Below are 14,499 nucleotides of genomic sequence, written 5' to 3'. Positions count from 1 at the left end.
GAAACTGAGGCTTAGAGAGTAAGTAACTTGCCAACGGTCACGTTCCTATGCAGCACTCTTCTTATGTCATCTAAATCTCTTCCTATTTTCCTTGCAGCTAACCAAATTTCAGCAAGTGGCAGAGAGAAAAGGTTCTGATAAAGTAATTCAGAGAAAGCTATTATGGACAATTACAGCTTTCCTGAATCATATTGCCACTTCTAACGTGGAGATCAGATCTTTTAAGAAACTTCTCGAGCCAGCCATTCAAAAACGTGAGTATCCAGCACTTGAAGAGTTCATCTGGAGAATCATGGGTCGTTAATTCCTAACTACCTGCTTTGTCTATGCCTGGGTTAACCGTGTCTTCCCAGAGACAGTCCATAATGCACTGACTTGGCGTCTGAAGGCTCGAGCCTGAGTCCCAAATGCTTGTTATTTGCTGTGGGATCTTGAGCCAGTCCTATCCAGGATGTGGCTTAATGCTCTGAGAGAATCAGGCCCAGTTGGAAAATGAATCAATATTCTCATCTTTCTTTTTCTAAGGTTTCCAAAGTACTGAACTTATTTTTTTCCCCGGCTCTGTCTGTTGTCACTGTTGTCCTTGTAACCATTTTTACTGTTACTATATAAATGAGATATACTGTACTAGATACTACACAATAAAATGAAATATATAGTACATTTTACCAATAAATAAAGTGCCTAGCACAGTGCTTGGTAGAGTAAGCAAATATCTGAGACATCATCACTGTTGCCAGCGTCATTAAATGTATTATTTGTCCATCATAATTAATTGCTGATAGTATAGAAGAACGTATAGAAATAGTAATAGGGGACAGTGACTGTACATTTACTCCCTTTACATGTACAGAACTTATTTTTCTTATTTAAGTATGCAGAGCTCAAAGTAAATGAAGTCAAGGATCAGGTTCCTAGAAGTTCAAGAGGATGTGTCTTCTGTTTAGCTACAAAAACTCTTCCCAGAAATTAGGTACTATTTCATGATGCTGTGAAGAGGGAAAAAGACGTAAAAGAACAGAGTTTCTTTATCCCTCCAATTCTGAAGACTGTCACCTGGTGGGGGGGGGGGGTCCTAGCTAACTTCCGGCAAAGTTATACTTATGTAAAGATTCAGGAGAAATTATTCTTTTATGTATACTATAAAGAGAATAGGGCTACTGGGTCAACTGACGGAAGCTTAAACTATGCATCCTCTCATATATAAATCTCGATTTATTCAACAAATATTAACTGAGCTCTTACTCCGTGCTGCACACTGGGAATACAAGGATGACAAAGGTCCCTACTCTCACGAAGCGTTCCTTTTTAGGTGGCACACGGACAAGGGACAAGCACACAAACAGGCTAGTAGAACAATAACTGTGCTAAATTTCTAAAAAGAAACCATCAATGGGCTGAGATGGAGACTGTTGGCAGAGGTATCCTCTTCAGATAGAGTAGTCAGGAAGAGGTGACGTTCGAACTGGAACAATATGAAGTCAGCTATTACGTGTGGGAAGAAAATCATTGCAGGCAGAGGAATGCAACGTCTCTGAGGTGGGAAACAATGCTTGGTGCAGTCGAGAAATTGGAAAAAGTCTAGTATAATCGGAGTGCAGAGAGCATGGGAGAAGGTGTGACACCAAGCCACAAGGTGATCGGGGCTGGGTCACCCAGCCCTCTGGGCCATGGTAAGGAGTATGGGTTTATTTTAGGTCCAGTAGGAAGCCACTGAAGAATGTTAAGCAGAATGATCTGATTTGTGTCTCAATGTAATTCCTATTGCGTGTGGAGAAAGGACACTGAAGATAATGATGACCTTTCTCTTCCCAGCCAATGCTTGTTAGAAAAGCAGAAATTATCAAGTAATTTCTCTCTATTTTTTTTTTTTTTTTTTTTTTGCGGTACACGGGCCTCTCTCTGTTGTGGCCTCTCCCGTTGCAGAGCACAGGCACCGTACGCGCAAGCTCAGCGGCCATGCTGCAGTGGTTGAGAGTCCGCCTGCCGATGCAGGGGACACGGGTTCGTGCCCCGGTCCGGGAAGATCCCACATGCCGCGGAGCGGCTGGGCCCGTGAGCCATGGCCGCTGAGCCTGCGCGTCCGGAGCCTGTGCTCCGCAACGGGAGAGGCCACAGCAGTGAGAGGCCCGCGTACCGCAAAAAAAAAAAAAAAAAAAAGTTAAGACACTCAAATTCTTCCTGGGCCAGCTCAGAAATACATCCTCCATTGTCACATACCCTTCTCTTTCCATTGACCAGACAGGGGCAGGAAAACAATAAAAGTCAAACTCCCTTTACCCCATGATAGTTTTCTTTTCAGGTTTCAGTTCAACGCAAAGCGTATTTCTATGGTTGAGTTATGAACTCCAAAAATAGAGGCTTGTCATGGAAATGCAGACAGACGCCTCACTGCAGCCACGTTCCTGGGCGCCGCTATAGTCATCAGTTTTAATGAGAGCTGTTAATATCGCCTCCATCAGAATGGTTGCCCTGGGCTGACGTTCTGGGCTGTGCACAGGTGCTCTCGGCCAAAAATGTAATGTACGTCATTACGTTATCAATGAGGCACAGATGCGCTTTCTGTCTGAACTCAAGGTGGTGTTCCTGCCGAGTGTTTAAGTCTTTCAGCAGGCCCGGGTCCGTTTGTATCAAAATGCTGTTCTAGCTCAGTGAACCTGAGAAGTGCATTCTGCTTCTCCAGGACAGGAGTTTAGAAAACATGCTTAAGTTAAGAGTGCAACAAGGCTAGGTTCTCAAAAGGCAGGTACAGGATTTCTTAAGAACATGAAACTCAGCCCAACACCTTCTGCTTTTTCAGTGAAAACTTCAGCCACTGCATGTTCATTCATTGACTCCTCGGGATTTTCTTGGGCACCCACCCTGCGCAGATACCCTGAAGAAGTTGAAGATGATTCTGTCAAGGACCTTGCCCCCAGGCACTCTGCAAATACTTCTGCCATTTCTGATTTTCCCTGCCAACTTCTTTAGAATTGACTCTCAAGATCTGGGTCTGCACTGCCACTCCCTGAGACTCTAGTTCTAACATTATGGTGTTTTTCTACAGAGTTCAATGTTTAACTTAATTTTACATCTCCAGCGGTGTCTCCTTTTTCCTAAGCTTGAAACCCCCGTTCACTGAACTTTTTGTTATTCAATTTGGTCCCTAGGATCTATCTGACTTGAAGCCAGGTTTTTCTTAAAGCTGGCAGCTCCTGCAGTTAGCCTAGCTTCTTACCTTGGCTCTGCCAAACCAGTGTGGATACCTGGATGCTGAGAACTGGCTTTGAAGGGCACCCAGGGGCCACCACCGACAGGGCACTGCACCTGCCTCTGTTCTCAATGTGAAGTCACCTGTCAGGGATGGAATGGTGGCTCAGGGAGAAAAAGGGTACCTCCTCCACACAGGAGGGAGTTTTGACTCAATCCTGACTTTGAAAGTGACATTGCCTTCCTTGCTGTCCAGGAAAACTGTTCTCTTACACAGAAGCTAAATGGTGAGAAAGGAGATCAGTGCGCTGGCTACCATGCAGTCTCCTTACTGTCATTTCTGTTTTAAGCACAGAGATGGACACAAGACACAAGGAAGACACTGGGAAGTGTGTGTGTGTGCGTGTGCGTGTGTGTACTTGGAGAAGCGTGCAGTATTTTCCTGGGCCTCTGAGAGCATCCAGCTGAGGAAAACGTGAGACCAGCAAGGTCAGGACCCAGCATTACCCAATCCTCTGTCCGTCAGCTTGTTGTACACCCCTCGACTGATAACCAAAGATGACAGAGGCCCCTGAAGATAAATGGGCGCTCTTCTTCGCCGTTTCCTTTCCACCCCCATCCCCATGCCTTACTTCAGATTCCCGCTTCCCCACCCCCGACTAATCCCCACTCCTCATTTGAGTAATGGTTTGGCAGTGATATCATGAAGGGGTGGCTGGTGGCATTAACCCTGTCTCCTGGCCCCTCATCCCTCAGGGATGTGGCCGTTGCTGGGGAGCTCAGGACTGTCGTTCCTGCCATCTGCCTCAGAGCCCCAAAGCTCTGGGCCAGCAGCGGTGCCCTCGTGGTGCAACGGCTGTTCTGCATGGCTGGCCTCGCTAGAAAGTGAATCTCTTGACGGGCAATTTGCTGCTGCCACCTATATCAAGAAATCCTTTGCTAAGACTGTGAAATGCATGAGACCCCCCTCTCTGCTCCCAGGTTTAGTTTTCACATGTTCTGCTTCTACTGAATGTACATTGTCCTGTTTGCATTTCCAGTTGGTACCTGAAATATTCTGATCACCTCTCCTTTCTCCGAGGCAGATAGGCACATGTTTTATAAGTGGTAGGAAGGCAAGGACATAAGGGACCCAACAGGTGACAGTAGGAAGTAAATGTCAGACGTGCTTCTGACTCAGGAAGACTTGGGTGGTGCTGCAAGCCCCTGCAGGAGAATCTGAGTTTGGATGAAATGCAGAGGTGGAAGGGTTGACTTTCTGTCTAGGGATTTACCGCGGACTCGCTCTTGTCAAGTATCAGGTGGAAATCTTCCTGATGATTACCTCAGGGCTAGAAGATTTGGACAGCACATTAATATTTACAAAGTGCTTTTTAGGAGCTGTACCAACTATTATGCAAATTCAAACAAGTTACATAAGAAGCTGATTAATGTTATTGTATTAATATATCAAATGTATAAACTGTATCGTAAGATTTTTTGGGGAGCAGGGGGAGGCAGGCAACTATAATATGACTAATGTAAGTTAAGTGCTATTTTAAAATAATTTATATTCAAAATAGAAATCTTTTCCAATGCATATTTCATAATTGAAAAGTTAAGCTTCTTCAAATTTCATGAAAATTGAAAGGAACATTATGAAAGTGGTATCCTCCAATCTATTCTTTGAATATTTTCAAAAGATCATATATTTCAAATAGATAAAAAAATCTGGTTCTTAAATATGCTATTTTGTTCAGAAATTAAAAACGAGGGAAATAATAATTTTAAAAGCCAAGCTTGGGACTTCCCTGGCGGTCCAGTGGTTACGACTTCGCCTTCCAATGCTGGGGGTGTGGGTTCGATCCCTGGTCAGGGAGCTAGGATCCCACATGCCTCGCGGCCAAAAAGCCAAAACATAAAATGGAAGCGATATTGTAACAAATTCAATAACGACTTTAAAAATGGTCCACATCAAAACAAAAAAAATCAGAAATTGAAAAAAAAAAGACAAGTTTTACAGTGCATTGAAAGGATGTTAAAATGATGAAAAGTGCCTTAGTCTTTAAAAGACCTCATCATATCCCAACCAAAGTCCTCCTCCCACAGATAAGGTTTGGCTCACTCTTACTGTAAGGGGCCCCAGCGGTGAGATGCAAGGTCTTCTCCATGACAGGGAGTCAGTTCTCAGCCATATTTCTGCCGGGCATTTCTTTTTCTCCATCGACCTTATAATTCATTTAAGCAGTTGATAAAAATGTATTAAGCCAGGTGTGTTCTGGAGGGACAATGATGAGTAAGAACAGTCTTAGCGCTGCCGCATGGAGTGAAGAGTGACAGGCAGTGAGAGAAGCAACAGCAAAGGAACCAGGGCTGGGATGGGAGGAGAAGGAGGGTTATCTATGGAGCCTTCACCAGGAGCAGATCCCACAGCCCTGAGTACTGGTGAGAATGTAGGGGGTTCAGGACATTGGGCCCTTGCTCTGAAAGAAGAATCCGAGAGAGATCTGGATTTTCTCTCTGCTCATACAGTTCATTTGAAATTTGAGGACAGTTTACACAATTGGCATCGGCAACCCCATCTGTTCCTAGGATTTTGGCTTAGCCCTAGACACAAGGAACACCCTGAGTGTGTTGGATTAACTTTGGTTCTGTTTAATTTTCCTAACCAAAAACATTGGTCTTGAATGACTCCAAGCTCCCCTGGAACACGGGTCGCCCCCCTTTGGGTATAAGCTTCCCCCCCATCCTTGCAGACAACAATCTTTGAGTGCCGTCCAGTTATAACACACAGGCAGCCAAGGTAACAGAGGTGAATAGAAATAGGAAAAATACCAGGCTGTTTGCATTGGGACATGGTAACCGTGAAATGAGCAAACATTTAATTTTGTTTATTGAGGTCAACATGAAAGCTGTTGAATCTCTTATAACAACTTTGTGACATTTGATGCATGCCTTTTTGAAACACCTCAAGCTGAGCTTGTTGTTCTGAAATGTCAGAATGTTCCATCCTGGTAAGCAGTCAGCTCGTATTGAGTTCTCCCTTTGTGCACAACGCTGTGAAGTGTGGCTGAAATGCATAAGGGGGACGAAAGAGGATACAATGAAAACTGGAAGCTGTGAGTCAGGAGACAGTGAAAACAATCTGAAAAGCCTTTCTGGTTTTGCTTGATTTCAGACTGCATTCATGATCAAGGGGGAGAAGCCCACCCATACTTTGCATGCGTGCTTTACTTTTATGGCCCCCTTCTCGATGCAAGGGGCTACTTGGGCAGTAAATTTTGCCCAGTGAGTGAGGTAATCTCAGAAATGGCAGCCTGAATTTGTGAAGAAGCTGTGTGTCATCTTGGACCCAGGCAGAGATCTGCTAACCTTTGAGGCCAGGAAGCCTTCAGACAGGGCCTGGAAGAAAGGCAAGCCAACAATCTCAGGCCTCACCTCTTGCTTCTTTTTTCCATTTACCTTTGATGAGGGTATGTTGACAAAATAAAATATTGAGAAGTCACGGGAACTGCCTGGTTGTCTAGTGGTTAGGACTCCGTGCTTCCACTGCAGGGGTCATGAGTTCAATCCCTGGTTGGGGAACTAAGATCCCACATGTTGCGCGGTGTGGCCAAAAAGAAAAAAATACTGAGAAGTCATAATTATATAGAGGATAAATGAATAGGCTTTGGAGTTCTGAGGTTTAAACCAAGGCTTCACTATGATTAACTCTACGACTCTGGGCAAGTCGACCTCTGTGAACCTCAGTGTCCACATCTGTAAAATGGGGGTAATAATAATATCTACTCAGGGGGTTATTGTGAGGATTAAATGAGATAACAAATATATAAGTAGGTTAGCCTAGGGCCCAGTCCAGAAATGTTTATAGATGTTAAGCTATTATTATCTATAATTATGTCAACTCTATGGGAAAAAAAAAATCACTGCTTCAATTAGGATTCTTTAGTGTGATAGTTCCAAAAATTGCCCAGTCTAACACAAACAAAAAGTTATGTGCATTCTAACAAGTTAAACATGGGAAAACAAAGTATTCATTTATTAATTCATTTAACAAGCATCTATGGAGCATTTTGTATGTGCTCAGCCATGGGCAAGCCACTGAGGGTGCAGACATAAAAGTAACAGTTCCCATTCGCTAGGAACTTGAAGTCCAGTGGAGCAGATCAATACATAAACTGACAATGACAATATAGCATGTGTGCTTAATACATGTGGCTTGGCAGATCTTTGCTTTGAAAACACAGAGCTCAGGAGAGAAGAGCATGTAATACCAAAAGGATTACATGCTGATTACAGTCTAACATTCTCATTCTAAAGGAATGGAAGAGGGAAGTCAGGAACACAGGAGAGATTACTGCAGGCCCTGCCTCACACCCTGCCGAGCTCCCAGCCTTAGAAACTGGCTTCTCCCCAGCCTGGGATGTCATTCTTTGGTCTTTAAGATAAATGCTGGCCTTGGACAGGAGCTTAAGGCCAATCCTCTGTAACTCAGGTTTAAGCCAAGTTTGCAGTCAGGGCAGCCTTGACCATATGCCCCCTGTCCGATACCTTCTCTTCTGGTCTGAATGTTTAGAATCAGAAATGGGCTCTTTCTTCTTTGCACATCTTTAAAAACTCTAATATTGGCTGTGAACTCCATGCTTATGGGTGGAATCCTGCTACCTCTTAAAGACTTTACCAATGACCTTTCCTGCTCCCTAGGGTCTGTGTTGGTTGGTTTGTTTTTGGTAATAGCTTTACTGACATATAATTCACACAGCATATAATTCATTCACTTAAAATGTACAATTCAGTAACTTTTAGCATTATTCACAGCTCTACCATCACCACAATCACCTTCAGAACATTTCATCACCCCCCAAAATCCTTCGCACCCCTTAGCTGTCACCCCAATCCTCCTACCCCTCCAGCCTCTGGCAACCACTAATCTACCTTCTGTCATTACAGATTTGCCCGTTCTGGACATTTCACATAAGTGCATGCTATGGCTCAAATTATAGCCCCCTAAATTCATATGGTGAAGTCCTAACGCCCAATGTGACTGCGTATTTGGAGACGAGACTTGAAAGAGGTAATTAAAGTTAAATAAAATCATAAGGGTGGGGACCTGATCCAACAGGACTGGTGTCCTTTTAAGAACAGGAAGAGACACCAGGGATGTGTGTGCAAAGAGGAAAGACCATGTGAGGGCACAGGGAGAAGACAGTAGTCTGCTAGCCAAGGAGAGAGGCCTCAGGAGAAACCAAACCTGCCAAAACCTTGATCTTGGACTTCTAGCCTCCAGAACCATGAGAAAATAAACTGCTGCTGCTGAAGCCCCCCAGTCTGTGGTATTTTATTATGGCAGCCTTAGTAGATTAGTGTAGTAGATTCATACAATGTGTGGCCTTTGTGTCTGGCTTCTTTCACTTAGCATAATGTTTTCAAGGTTTAATCCATGCTGTAAGATGTATCAGTACTTCGTTCCTTTTTTGATGACAAATAATATTCCATTGTATGAATAAACCATATTTTCTTTATTCATTTTGATGGACATTTGGATTATTTCAACCTTTTGGCTGTTATGAATAATGCTGCTATGAACATTCATGTACAAGTTTTTGTGTGAATATGTTTTCATTTCTCTTGGGTACGTATATCTAGGAGTAAAATTTATGGGTCATCTGGAAACTCTATGTATAACATTTGAGGAACTGTCAAACTCTTTTCCAAAGTGTCTATACCTTTTACTTTCTCACTAGCAATGAATGAGGGCTCCAATTTCTCCATATCTTCGTTAACATTTGTTACTGTCTTTTTGACTGTAGCCATACTAGTGGGTATAAAGTGGCAGTTCATTGTGGCTTTGGTTTGCACATCAGTAATAACTAATAATGTTGAGCATCTTTTCATGTGCTTAGTGGCCATTTGTATATCTTTGTTGGAGAAATGTTTATTCAGATCTTTTGCCTACTTTTAATTAGCAATTAAGTTTTTTAGCAATTAATTTTCCATTTGACTTTTTATTGTTGAGTTGCAATTATCCTTTATATGTTCTGGATACAAGTTCCTTATCAGACATAAGATTTGCAAAAAATTTGTCCCATTCTGTGTGTTATTTCTTCATTTTCTTGAAGGTGCCCTTTAAAGCACATACGTTTTAATTTTGACGACGTCCAATTCATCTAATTTTTCTTTTGTTGCTTGCACTTTTGGTGTCTTATTTAAGAAACCATTGCCAAACCTAAGGTCATGAAAATTTACTCATATGTTTCCTTCTAACAGTTTTACCATTTTAGGTCTTACATTTAGATCTTTGATCACTTTTGATTTAATTCTGTATATGGTGTGAGGTAAGGGTTCAACTTCATTCTTATGCATGTGGATAGCCGGTCACTTCAGAATTATTTGTGGAAAAGACTATTCATTTCCCCATTGAATTGTCTTAGGAATTTGAATAAAAAATCAACTAACCATAAATTTAAAAGTTTATTTCTGGCCTCTCAATTCTATTCCATTGATCTATATGTCTATCTTTATGCCAGTACCATACTGTCTTGACTGTCTTGATAACTGTAGCTTTGTAGTAAATTTTGAAATTGAGAAGTGTGAGTCCTCCAACTTTGTTCTTATTTTTCAGGATTGTTTTGGATATTGTGAGTCCCTTGAAGTTCTCTATGCTTTTGAAGGATCGTCTCTCTCTGGTGCCTGTTGCCAGGATTTATCTGCTGGCTGAGGCATCTGAGGTTGGCCTGCAAATCTGCCAGGCTTACCATATGTGCTGGTCTCTGTATGCCTCAGTATTACTTCGTCTGCCTGAATAGACTTTTTCCAGCCCCTGGAGCTGGATCTTGTTAATCCAAGTTCTGGATGGGTACCTTGTGGGGGAGGGGATCTCATTCCAAGGCCAGCTCTCGTGGTGTTTTAAATAAGATTGATATGTTAGGTCTCATGGTTCACTACAGAATCCTAAGAATTAATTAGCTTTGATGGACAGCTTGTTAGGTGTAGTCATGTTACGGCTGTTGTGTTTAGATTATAAAAATAATATTGTCATATCCTAAAAAAAAGCAAACAGGGAAAAAATCATAAGCCATTTGTTAAAATTATAGTGTAATTATCAGTGATCTAATGTATGACTGTAGATAGGCTCTTTTTTCCTCTGTAGTAAGAAGTTTTTGCATGACTTTTGGAAATTAACTTGAGTTGAGAATTCCACTAGGAATTTTTTGGGTATCTATTGTTTCCCTTACGGTTTGAGAGGCCATTCACATTTTTGGACGCATAATCAAGCAAAAACCATACTCTTGGCCTAGGAAGGCCTTTGTTACATTATAAGGGTGCATTCACAGAAATATATTTACTTGGATTTATTTTGAGGTTAGGCTAAGACTTAACATGTAGTTTGTCTTTATATGGAACTCTTTCCTCTCTAAAAGCATACGTGCATTTACAAATGCAGCAACTCATCCCTAGAACGATTCTTAAGACTGGCTACAGATGTTCAGTTTAAATCGATTCGGCTTCCAAGCCATCTGAATAAAACGTGCCGCACCATCTACTGAAACCTGGGCTCCGACAATCCGGACGCTCATATTTTCTTCAGGATGACCAGCAAGGGGCACTAAAGCCTAGCATCTCTACCTTGTTCCCTCCCAACAACAGCAGAGGTTTCAGTAAGCAAGTAATTGGGCATGAATATGGAAGCTGTGCACGTTTATAGTCAGATCCAAACACTGGTAGCAGTCCCTTTGATATTTTTCAAGGGTATTGATATTTTTTAAATGAGAAAAATTCTGATTGGGTAAAAAGACAGCAAAACAATTCCAAATACAGAATCACTCTTTGTTTGCCAGCCATAATTCTCCTGTCTAGTCAATACTATTAGGTAAACCAGCAGAATCCTGTCATTGCTTCTCTATGAATTACTGTATTTTTTTCCACCCAGAGAACATAATGGCCTAGCCACATAACGAGTTCCTAAAAGGATGAACTACTTGATGTTACAGTGACAAGCAATTATTACAGAGGCCTACTGGTTGGTCTTTTTTCTTCTTCCCTTTAAATTTTGCCTGCCTATTTATTTCCATCAGCTAGTAAGGAGGACTCTTTTATGGTTTCAAATAAAGGAGGCAATCTACATGCTAGGCACACGTTATGAATAATTCCCTGTCATAACAAGTCACGAATGTCCTTCAGAGACTGGCACGAAGTTACTGGAGCTGTTTAATATTTGGTAACGGGCTTTTCTTTTTAATTTTAGCTTTGATCCATGCTTAATCGCCTCAAGGTGCTGAAACACTAAGAATGACAGCATTCAATAATTAGTTCACCAAGCTGGAAGCTAAGACCCATTATTCTTTCATTCTAAATCAAAGAAATAGTTTCTGGAAGCTCTGTCCACTTATCAATATTATAGAAATGATTGCATGTAAAGTTAATTCATTCAATATTAATGTTCAACTATAGGTCAATCAATGTATAATACTTTGAGAAAAATTCATTCCTTTTTCAAGCTGGTTTTCTTTTAAGACTTAGGTTTTTGGGACCTTGTTACTTGCAGCATGTGAGAATTATATTAAAATGGATCGCATAGGTCTTCACCCAGCTCATTACAGCCCTCTTCCCCTCAAATACAATCCTGAGCCTCAAACGGCTGATTACTTAAGAACCTTAAGAAGTCTTAGCTAAATGATGGGCAGTTCAGAGTATGATTTCTCATATTTTTCCCTCTGGTAGCCAGAATTAGAAATTGGAGGTTGCAGAGCAAAGACTTGCAGGGGCTGAGGCAGATACTGAGAGTGAAATGAAAAAGAGCAAGAGAAAGAAAAGACCTTGGATTGCATGTTCTCTGAGCAACCCCGAAGGTGTTCTGTCTTAGCTACTCGAGATGCTCCTGCTGCATCCAGGTGTTGTGCCCTTTCCACTCCCTGGGTCTTTCTTCCCTGTGGCCCGGGGAGATGGAGACAGAGGCCATACGCGCCTGGCACGGTTAAGAGCACAGACCCTGGAGTTAGTTTGCTGGTGGTATATTCTGTTGTGTGATTTTGGGCAAGTGACTTTCTTATCTAAGCCTCGGTGAATTCTTCTGTACCGTGAAGATTCACTCATTCATTTAACAAATATTTATCAAATGCCTGCTATATGCCAGGCACCGTTCTAAGGATCAAATGAGAGAATGAAGGCGAAGCACTTAGCACTGTGAAAATAAATAATGGCTATTATTATCTATTGAGAATCTACTGTGCGCAGGCCCTAGGCCATACACTTTGGGCAATTACTTAACCTCTTTCTGCCTCAGTTTTCCTCATTTGCAAGGGGGGAATCTTGTCTCGTATGGCTTTTGTAAGGTTTAAATGAGGTGATGTATTTTAAGTACTTAGTGCCTGGCACGTAATAAATGTTATATAACTGTTTGCTATCACTACCTCAGTTTCTAAGTAACAACCTGGAGAGGTAAGTGTCATTATCATCACTTTAAGGATGAGTTTACTGAGGCTCAGGGAGGTCAAGGTCAAATGGTCGGTAAGCCTCAGATTGATAGTCTTATCTGCCTGTATCCAAAGCCTGTCTGTGCTTTTCCCAAGGAACCTTGGTGCCTCCTAGAAGCATTGAGCACCCTCCTTGCGATCACACAGACCGTTTACACATGAACTTCCTTGTAGCTCTGAAATGCTACCCCGCTCAAGCCCCGTCCCTCTAAGTCTCTCCTATCAGTGCACCTGTGGGCGGATACACAGACGCACACGCACACACACTAGCATCCGTAGTCTTTGCACTTTGCATTCATTCTGAGCAGTGGCTCCTCTCCTCACAGAAACTATGCCACCAGTTATGCCTTTAGCAAAGTTGCCATCCACGGCTATAGAACCTGTATACTTTTTTGCCAGGTGATAAGTAAAAAGCGTAAATTTAGTTTTTCAACCTGTGAGCTTTCTCAGGAAGAAAGCTATCTTCCTGGCTTGCTCATGCATTCATTCATTCATCAAAAATTCACTATTAGCCAAGCCCAGTCCTGGGTAAATTCTTAAATTCTTATTAACCACACTCTATGTTTTCTCAGTACGTAAAGTACTGGATCCTAATTGTAGACCTTGTACAGATTAGTTTAAAAGGAGAGGATGCAGGAAAAGACAATGTTTGTTTGTTTGCTTTTCACATGCCAGTGGTTGTCACTGACTGTCAGCAGACGACAGTTCTATCAACAACTCACAGCTTAAATAAGAAGCATATTTTCTCACTGTGTCCTCTGTATATCTTCCCCTTGGGAAACACACAGCTACAAATTATATGGAGACGCCTTAGAGCTAACTGAATCTCCCTCTGAGAATCCTGGGGGAATGTGACCGCTTTAATAAACTATTCTTTTAAACCTGATGAAGTCGCAAATATTGCAAATGTTCTGAAGAGCACATTATACCAAGCTGGTGATGGATCTGTGGAAAACAAAGTTCCATAGTCAAATATAGTAACTGCTTCTTTTGTAAAAAATTACAGGCCCAGGACTTCCGTGGTGGTGCAGTGGTTAAGAATCCGCCTGCCAATGCAGGGGACACGGGTTCGATCCCTGGTCTGGGAAGATCCCACGTGCCATGGAGCAACTAAGCCCATGCGCCACAACTACTGAGCCTGCGTGCTGCAACTACTGAAGCCCGTGTGCCTAGAGCCCGTGCTCCGCAACAAGAGAAGCCACGGCAGTGAGAAGTCTGCGCACCGCAAGGAAGAGTAGCTCCCGCTCGCCGCAACTAGAGAAAGCCCGTGCGCAGCAACAAAGACCCAATGCAGCCAAAAAAAAAAAAAGAAAAAAGAAAAAAATTACAGGCCCAGTTTTCCCCTCCAAAGTACCTGACCCAGGAGGGAATAGATTTTGAGGATTTGTACCTATATGGCATGAATTCTCAGAGTTATGCCCCCAAAGAGCTATAAGTTTTGAGAATGCATTTGCTGTGTGTTGTTCACTGAGCGTCCATTCTTTATTCTTTTAATAATATTTCAACTATCCCCTGGGGAAAGGTTCCTACTGGCTCTTGATTAAAACAAAACAAAACAAAACAAGACAAAAACAAACAAGAAAATTCCCTTATTGCCTCCTCCCCTAGTCTTTTGGTAACATGTGCTGTGACCATTGCTAACTGCTACCCTCACTGGGCTTCTTCCTTAGGGTTTCTTTTTGGGAATGCCCTAGAAGGTAGTATTGCTTAAGAGATAAAGACTTCCGTTCAGCTCCGTTATTTGGAAACATAGAGAGCGTTGTAAAAGGAATTTTAAATATTTCTGACTTGTGTTAATTGTCACTATTTAGAGGTTACCATGAGGTTTCTGTCAAGAATTTGAAATAACACTAACACT

Source organism: Stenella coeruleoalba (assembly GCF_951394435.1).
Source record: "Stenella coeruleoalba genome assembly, chromosome: 12".
Lineage (NCBI taxonomy): Eukaryota > Metazoa > Chordata > Mammalia > Artiodactyla > Delphinidae > Stenella > Stenella coeruleoalba.
The sequence above is the reverse complement of the archived record's forward strand: the minus strand, read 5'-3'. Positions refer to the sequence as shown.